Raw genomic sequence first — 9,936 nt, forward strand, 5'->3', positions numbered from 1 at the left:
TCTGAGGGTTATGTTAGTACAGGGTTGCAGTTACATTATGTAACTAACATTCTACTTCTTATAGGCTTTTATACCCACAAGCACAAACACACCAACTTACACACCCAGCAATAACCTATCCATACCTCAATACATTGTATGTGCAGAGATAGCACTGAGACAATACAACACCTGATAACCAAACAACAATCAGTCTGACTGAACAATGAAAGCGTATAAAATATAAATAAATAGTTCAAATTAGAATATGTTCTCTTTCAAATCAAACATTGTAGGACAGAAGTTATCTCATGACTTCTTCCATACAGAGCAGGTCTAGATCATACTCTTCATAATATTATTTACAGAGACCCACTATGAGTAACATTGGCAAGGAAGAACTTCTTTTAAGAGGCAGAAACCAGCTCATGATGGACAGACATCTGCTGTGATCTATTGACATTTTTTGACTGAAATATAGTTTAAACATGGGAAATGTGTGGTATCATGTGATATCCAAATATTGTGTGTGAGCACTACAGAAAAATGAAGGTGATGTTTTAATATCCAGGAATTCACATTACTACCACTGACCATAGATGATCCAACCATATACTTGTCTTGTCAATGCTGTGAAAGTTCTGATTCACTGATTTAATTTTGCTCTTTTTTTCTTCACCCAAGAAGTGAATGTGTACTGCTCAGTATTTTTACAGACATTCATACTTGGGAACTTTTCTATCGAGCAAATAAGTGTGATTACTGTTGGGTAAGTCAGTTAACATGAAAGGTCTTAACTTCACTGTAGATGTAGAATCAGGGCTGGGATTTGAAGCATCTACCACAATAAGCTTGCTCTTTGGCTGCAATGTTCTGTTTATGTATTTACACAATTTATTCGAGCTATCAGCATATTTCTGATATTAACACAGTTGTGACTAGATGACTATAAATGAGATGAGAACAACCATTTATAATCATTTAAAAAATTAATACATTTCAAAGTGACTGAGATGTACATATGAAAGTAGATTAGTGCCAAAAATCACGTGAGAAGGATGACGCAACTGAGCGAGCAAATAGGAACCTGCGCATGCAAATCATGTTGTGCAGCTTTGCAGATCTGAAGTTACAAGTGCAAATTCGAAGATGCGCTTTCACAAGTTGTGAAATATGCTTGCAGTTTGCTTTTTGCAGATGTGTGGATCTGAAGTTACACTTACAAACTCTGAGATGCGCGTTCACAAGTTGCGAGATGCGCATTCACAAGTTGCGAATTACGGGTTTTACAAGTGCAAATCATAGTCTGCTCTTCTTCAGATATATGGCACTAATCTACTTTCATATCTACACAGCTATCGTTATCCAGAGTTCTGAGCCATGTGAGCATCATATACCGTTTACTGTTGTTTTTTTCATGTTATAAATATTCAATAATAATTTTCAGAAGGTTCATCTCACCTGTATTTGTGATCAGGATATGAAGATGTCTATAAAAAGTATTGGACACAAGTTAAAGGATGATTGTGGTTTGTTTGTTGGTCTTATTTTGTAGTTTTAGTTCCACAAACCTCAACTCACTTACCCAGAATTCACTTTACTAGATGTCTGACAAGTAAAAAAAGGACAGAAGTTGGAAACACACCAACAGCTTGCACAAATGTGACATTATCACCAGAACTGTCTGTAGTAAATCACAGTGTACAGAACCTGCACATGGAATAGATTAGTGTGTGAATGTAGAATATGTACAGTGTGACCTCATCACTCCCCACAAGGAAACACTGAGCTCAGCACTGCAGGGAGTGACCTTAATAACTTCTGCGTGCCGGAGGGAGTAGACTATGAGCCTGCAGGTGGATGCTGGTCTGCTGGAGGCGGGGCTTTGAAATGCTATCCAGTGATTCTTAACTGGCCACATCCAGCCCGCCAGAGCTTCCCATCTGGCACACAGAATATTAATAAATTCAGCAAATGTGAGGAGGAACAAAATAATAGTGACTCATACTAACAAGCAACATGTCTGAGTCAAAAAAGAGAAAGTGTAAGGTTTAATTCACTCTTCAGTGAACTACATCTTTAGCAAACGTCTATCTGGCTGTTAAGACAGTGAAAATGTAGTTGTTGCATTTGTAGTAGTGATTGCTGCATTATCAACAATAACTTGGTTTTGTTGTTCACATGAAACTGACGAATATACCATGGACAGGTCAAACACCACTTACTGAGGCCTTATGCAGGACGGAGGCCCTGTTCCTGGGAACTGCAGGGGTTGTGGGAATGAAACAACAAAGGGAAGGTCACATTAAACATCCTGTGTAACACAAGCCAAAGGACATCAGGGAGGAGAGAAGGAGGTGATGCAGGAGCTGCTGAACAGAAGGTTACCTGAGAGAGAATACATGCAAACGCGTTATGTAACTGTTTCTCAACCATTCATTGTGTGTATGTAATAGTGAACATATTACACTGTGTTTTTCTACATGATTTATATCTATATCCTACATACATGTATTTTATTCAAAGACATTGTTCTATTGAACACAGAGTGAAAAGTCCACAGAGAAGATCCTCTCAGCCTGACACAGAGATGCTCAAAGTCCCTGGAGCTGTATCTATATATCCAGATACTCCTGTCCTGCAGGAGCCTCCGGTAAAAGTTCAGGCAGACAGGTCTGTTGCTATGCAACAGTTGTGATAGCATATGAGCTGTGACTCAATCAGAAAGTTTCTTGGTGTAGCAGCGCCTCCAAGTGAGCAGAATGACATATGTCATCAATTCATAACCAATAAGAAATATTCTAACCTCAGAAGCGATGTGAGATCCTGTTCTTTTGTGTCTCACTGTTTGTTTCCTGGTCAAAGAACAAAATTAAACTGTGGGAGAAGAAGTCGAACTCATTTTCAGATGAAACATCAGCAGATGGAGCCTGACTGAACCTGGCTGTCACTGTAAATCCAGCTGGCCTCAAAGCCTCTTTACAGGATTTGACTGACTCTTATGCCTCCATGTTTTCATTTTTCGAACTTTTAATCTCAAGAATTTTTAATCTTTGATTTTTTTTTCTTCTGTGACATCTTGGATGATTTGAATGTGTTATGAAATGAAACCATGTGAGAATTATTGAGGGGAATTGTATCTATATTATGTGTCCAGTTATGTGTCAACTAGCCTGATTCCAGTTGTAACGAAGCATTTTAACAGCAGGGGGCACCAAAATGTTTTGAATAGTTACCGGTGAGTTAGTAAAAGTATCGCCACAATGTAAAAATACACAGTTACAAGTGAAAGTCTTTCATTCAAAATCATACTTGCTTGCAATGTAAAATAATAATAATGATAATAATAATAATAATAATAATAATAATAATAATCATAATCATAATAATAATAAAATGTGAAATGTCTCTTTGGAACCTCAACTTTACCCCTAACTTTTGTAAAAGTTGAAAACACAAAGGTTTAATCTATCCAGTATGTTGTATTATGCTTGCTTTTTGATGTCATAAATGTACTGACTAGTTGTCAGATGAATGTAGTAGTAATAATAATAATAATCATAATAATAATAAAATGTGAAATGTCTCTTTGGAACCTCAACTTTACCCCTAACTTTTGTAAAAGTTGAAAACACAAAGGTTTAATCTATCCAGTATGTTGTATTATGCTTGCTTTTTGATGTCATAAATGTACTGACTAGTTGTCAGATGAATGTAGTAGAGTAGAAGCATAAAGTAAAGTGGAAATATCCAAGTGAAGTTCTTCTAAATGTGACTGTACAGCAGACAGAGAAGACGATCAGAGTTCAAGGTGTAATGATGCTGAGCTGTGACACATCCACTAAAGCTGTCAGTGAAATCATCAAGGTGTGTTGTTGACTCATTATTCCTGCATACATTTACATTTTTACAGCTGGTGGATGTGGATAATAATTGAAAGTCTATCAATTATGCTGTTACTTCTGATCTGTATTTGTATTTATTATTTTGATCTTTAAGTCACATTGAACTAAAAACTGCATTTTCCATGTGTACTTGCATGACAAAGCACACATGTACTCTACAGACCTTTTGCACGGCGGCCATTTTGACTTGAAAAGCAGGAAATGCTCAGGTGAAATGAATCCCACTAACAATGGCTTCATATTAAGTGTCTCCGAAACTGGTTCATCTAAATGGAATGCACCCACTCCAGCTGTTATGTGATGACCCCGTCCACCTGAAGCATCATGTGCTGCATCTGGGCCGGGTGTGCTGTGCTCTGTAAATCCCTCCCTCATTCTGCAGTGTCATCCACTCTGGGGTCATGTTATACTGACTGAATCGTGGTTATATCTGATCAGTACATTCATGTTTCATCCATTAAAGAAACATCACCAAACTCTGAGCTGTTGTTTTACAACCTGAACTACAAATGATCATTCACAATCAATCCCTGTTGATCAGGTCCAAAAGAAGATCTCACATCACACCCATCTTATCTGCTTTACTATGACTTTCCATCAAGGTCTGGATTTGCTTTAAAGTTCTTGTTTTCACATACAGAGCCCAGCAGGCTCAGGGACCAGCATCCATCCCTGATCTGTTCCATCCTTATAACACCAGGGTTATATCACCAGATGTTCCTCAGGTATGACTAAAAACAAAAGGTGATGGTGTCTTTGAAGTGGTGGCTCAGACATTGTGGAATGTCAATGGCCTAGTCAATTTATTCACACTGGCCTTTTTATCGTTCTCTTCTTGTAAAGCACTTTGTGACCTCTCTCTGTGGAAGATGCTATAAACTTAGGTAAACTTGGTTGACTTGCATCTTTGTAAAAACAAATGACAGTTAGTCACCAGGTCATATTTCCCCCCTATTTTGTTGCAGTGTTGGACAAGAGGTTGCTTTAAGATTGTGCTGTCACCTTTATGACATGGTGATCTACAGCGATACTTAAACGATGATGTCCATACATCAGGGAGTTGTTTAATGTTTGACCCATGAGACCTGACAGTCACTTATGTGGGTGTTGTAACATTTCAAAGTTTATGTTGACTCTAGTGTTCCTCTGGTGGTCTGGACAAACCATAATCCAATAACTTTGCTTCATTCCTTGGGTACCACAGATTTATGAGATGGTTTTTGTGTTAGCAATCATACTGTTTGGATATACAACAACACGGCGCCACATTAAAGACTCAGTAAATATTGTGGCTGACGATTTGTCAAGAGCAACTTGCTCTTGCCATGATTACTGTTTTCTGTGTAGTCTTCGTGGTCTCCATCTCTTTCTCCTCTGCCACTCTTAAAGTCGCTTCTCCAGGCACTGGGGTTGCTAGATTGCAGGGTGGAGATGACTCAGGGTCACTTAAGAACTGGTAAGTATGGTATGAAGTATGTCAAATGGTTGTAAAACAAAGGAAGCAACTGGTAAAAAGTAAACTGCACAAGTGCTATGGATGAATATTTAAAATTGTGAACAGTTATAGTTCCTGTATACAGTATATGTACCAAAATATTATATCTCTGCAAAGGCAGGGAGCACATGCAAACTCTACACAGAAAGGTTCTGACCCCCAACCAGCCCCCAATCAAACCTAGAACCTTCTTGCTGGGCAGTGACATCTGGAGCCACTGAGCCGACTATCGTCCTGATGCAGAGCCATGTCTTATCTCGAGTCTCTGTTAGAACGTATTTGTTCCAGGCACAGATCTGGTCATAAAAAAGTTGTTAAGAAATCTTCTTAGAGATAAAATGACGAGCCGGCTGTGAAGTGACTGGAAAGAATGATTCCAGTTAAGAACAGTCTCTTCCTCTTCTAAAGTTGATACAAAGTATGTCAGATCAAAAATGATGCAGGACTGCTTCTTCACTCACTCTGCAACCTGCAATTACAACGTTCTCTGTGGACACATTTTATTATCTGTGACTGAAATATCCACCATGGATCAGGACTAAACAATGACAAAATGAATCTCTCAATTTAGTTTAGTTGTAAAACATTTTCCTCCTTTTATTTAGAGAATGCATTCAGTTTATGGTTTGCAGGACTGTTTTCATAAAATTATGAAAATGTTAAAAAACACTGCAATTGTCGTTTACTCATTTTAGAAACAGGTCACAGGGTGATGTTAATTACTGAAACAGTTTCTAGCTCTTAGTTCACAGATAGCCTGGGGACAGGGTCATTAACTTGACAAGTTTAAAATGTGTCCGTCTGTATTTTTGTCAGTCTGGTCTTAGACTAGTCTGAGATCAGTGTGTACAGAGCAGTGGTAAGATGCAGCTCCTCCTCCTCACTCTGAATGAAATATACCTTCAGGGGATTTTCTTGACATTTGAACATCTATGGAGCACCATCAATATTGATATCCATAATGTTTTCTGTAATTCAAAGTTCAGCCACTGATCAACACTGCATGCTCCAGCTGTAAGGATAAATGCAGGTTGTGCGACAGTGTGTGTAAGCTGACAACAAGCAGGGTATCCAGGGAAACTTTCCACTCTGCCTTGACAGTGGGAGTGACTCTGTGTGTGCTGACTTATTGGTCAATAAATGTTCTGTTTGTTAATGACATGCAAACCCAGCTGGAGAGCGTTTACTGCAGGACAGTTTAAACGCTGTGTGCTGAAAAGTTGTTTTTTTCTCATTCTGTCATTCAAACTGAGGCTACTGAAGCTTTTATCAGCTGGACGGTAGCAAGCCAGATCACAATAAAAGCATATTTCCTCCAGATGTTTGTCATCTACATGCACATTCAGTTTTGGTTTTATTTGTCTTTTTTAGATCACATACTGCAGAGATATTATAAATATTTCTAGAGTTATTTTAAATATTTAAAACAAATTGAAACTGCTAGTTTTATGCACATAGTGAGGGCAAGATAGTAAGCAGAGGTAATATGACACACTGCAATTGTGGCTCCAAATGGGAAATAAATGGGAAAATGGGAAGACAAGTGCAGATCAGGACCCTACACCTCAGCCAGTGTAATTCTGTTTAGAAAAGGAGTGAGACTCAATAAGAATCAATTTAATGAAATCATTTAAAAAAAAATTTTATTTTTTTTATGGCACCAAATCATAACATAAGTTATCTCATGACACTCAAAATAAATTAGGTCTAGACTGTACACTATAGAATATTATTTACAGAGAGAACAATTCCCACCATGGGCAAGCACTTGGCAACAGTGGCCAAGAAAAACTTCCTTTAAGAGTCAAAGAGAACCTCAAGCAGAAGCTCGTGGTAGACGGACATCTGCCGCGACACCACAAACCCTGTAGCATTTCTCACATGGGAGACGTTAGGTCAGGCTCAAAATGCTTCAGTTTACCTTTTCCCAAAAGTTATGTGCCAAGATTTATGATGTTTAGACATTTTTTTATGAATTACGACCAATTTGCTATTAAGTTTTTTGACAGATCTTGTCCATTTTTAATATAATAGAAATGTGTCAACAAGGCTGTACACCAGTTTTGGTGGTGACACTGTTTAAAACTAAATAAGTTTATTTATATTACTCTTTTTCACGTTGTGTAAATTAGCAAAATCCATAATGGTGGAGTCCCTATAGTCATTGAGCTGGACTTGTGTGTCAAATTTTGAGGCAGTCAGACTTAAGGTATGAGGGGTGTGGCCTTTCCATTTAGAATTTGATTTTTGGCCTTGATTACAGAACCACCACCTGGCCAATTGGGCTCATGTTTCTTGAGAAGCATTTCACATTTCCAGTTATTGGGTCAAGTTTCATGTTTCCAGCTCAGTCCTGCTTGTGGTAATTTGAACTGTAGCAGACAATAAATAATAATAAACCAGCACAGTGTAACCTCTTTTGGGTGTGAACCCTAGTAAACAGGTTTTCACTTGTTATTTAATGCATCCTTGTGTGTAGCCACTGGCCTAGTATCTCTAAATCACAGGCACCTTTGTTACTATTTTGCATGAAGCCAACAGATTGGAAAAAGGACACCATCGAGACAACGGTTATTAAAATCCTTTTAGTTACTGAGGATGTTAAGGAACCACAAAGACTGTTGGACGTCACCTGAACGATGTACAAAACATTTCTGTGAACCTGATGGGACTGCTATACATGGTGTACATCCAAAAGACTTCAAGTACACCTTTGATTCAGTACCTGTTCATGGGAAATTTGTTGGACTCCGTGATGAACACTTTTCTCAGTTAGAGGCATGGCCTCAGAGGATGTCTCTGCATTTGACCCAAAGGAAGTTAAGGAAAAGAAATGTAAGACTGACAGCCCTTCTGTATGTCACACCACTTTATTTAGATGTTTTCATGTGCTGACTGATCTGTATTGTTCTATTTTAAGTAAATGTGTCTGTGAGAAACCAAAGTGTGTGTTATGTTGTGGAACAACTATGCAGTATGTAGTTAAGAAGAAAAGAAAGGTGGGCCTCATTGCCTTTCTGTAGGTCACACCTGTTTACTGTCCTGTTCTGACTGATCTATTTTTCTCTTGAGGAAATGCATCTATGAGACAGTAATGTGTATTTTTTAAGACCCTGCAGCGCATAGTGAGAGCAGCTGAGAAGATCATCTCTGTCCCCCTTACCTCCCTAAGGACATCTACAATTCACACCTGGCCCACAAAGCACTCAGCATTGCAGGTGATTCCACCCATCCCAACCACTGATTCTTCAGCCTGCTGCCCTCCGGGAGGAGAATGAGGAGCCTCCGGGTCGGAACCAGCAGACTGAGAGACAGTTTTATCCACCAGGCTGTCAGTATACTGAACTCCCTCCCAGCCACCCCACCCCTTTCCTTCATGTGCTCTGCTCCCACAAACTCTGGACATTGACACCACCTTCCCCACCCCCACCCCCCATGCACAAACCAATGGCACCAGCCACTTTGCAAACTTTACAAAGTTGCTAATACCAAATTGCACTATGCTGTATGCCATTCAAAACTGTTTACATACTGTTTACACTGTACACATCTTTTATTTTTGATACTTCACACTGTTTATACTGTTCATACTGTTTATACTGCTAGATGTACACTGTGAATATCAGATTTGAGTATTTTTCTTAGATATCTTTACTTAACTTGTATATATTTTATATTTTATGTGTATTGCTGTTTACACCAGAGATATATTTGTTGTTGTTGTTTTAATGAATCGTTTCTATTCAAAATTACTTGGCACACAAATTACTTGAGTCAACAAACACACACCCACACACACACACATACACACACACACCCATACATGTATACAATCAACTTGACACTTTACATCAACGTCACAGAGTCAAAGCAAAAAAGTGGACTTCAGTGACTTGAGTCAACAAATCCTGTCAGCAGGACTTAAAGCTCTATTGTGTGAAATTAGTCTTGTCATAACTAATCACAAAGAAAATAATTCCACATAGAGCAGAACATGCTGCTTTATATGGTTATTTAGGCATGTCAATAATGATTAAATGGCATGCAGCTCTTTATGAGCCTGTGACATTCATCTGGCTGAGATTTGAACAAGTTCCTGCAGTTGAGAGAATTTAGTGAATCTGCCTTGGAACACCAAGGCTGACAGGAAGATGTCAGAGAGGTTTAAGAAAAGAACATTAAACTCTCCTGCAATCAGGCTCATTTTATTTTGGTGAGAGACCTTTTTTAGATTACATAGGCAGAAAACTTACAGAACACATGGTACTGTGGGCCATTTTGCTGTTCTTAAATCATCCACAGCTTGATCAAAACAACTTAAAATGTACGAGTGAATGTATCACTTTTGTCCTGCTTTCTTCATCCCTCTTTGAACTGTATCAGTTCTTTTTTGAAATCCACACCTCAAAGACCTGAGTGTGGTTGTAGCACTGGTTTCTGGGAATATGAGCTCCCTGAATCAACTATGTGCTAATGGCCTTACACTGTTCTGAGAGGTCGTAGTGACATTTGAGGCTTCTCTCCTTCTCCTCCCGCCAGAAACAGAAAAGCATTCTG

The sequence above is a fragment of the Larimichthys crocea genome, chromosome I (assembly GCF_000972845.2).
Source record: "Larimichthys crocea isolate SSNF chromosome I, L_crocea_2.0, whole genome shotgun sequence".
NCBI classification, from domain to species: domain Eukaryota; kingdom Metazoa; phylum Chordata; class Actinopteri; family Sciaenidae; genus Larimichthys; species Larimichthys crocea.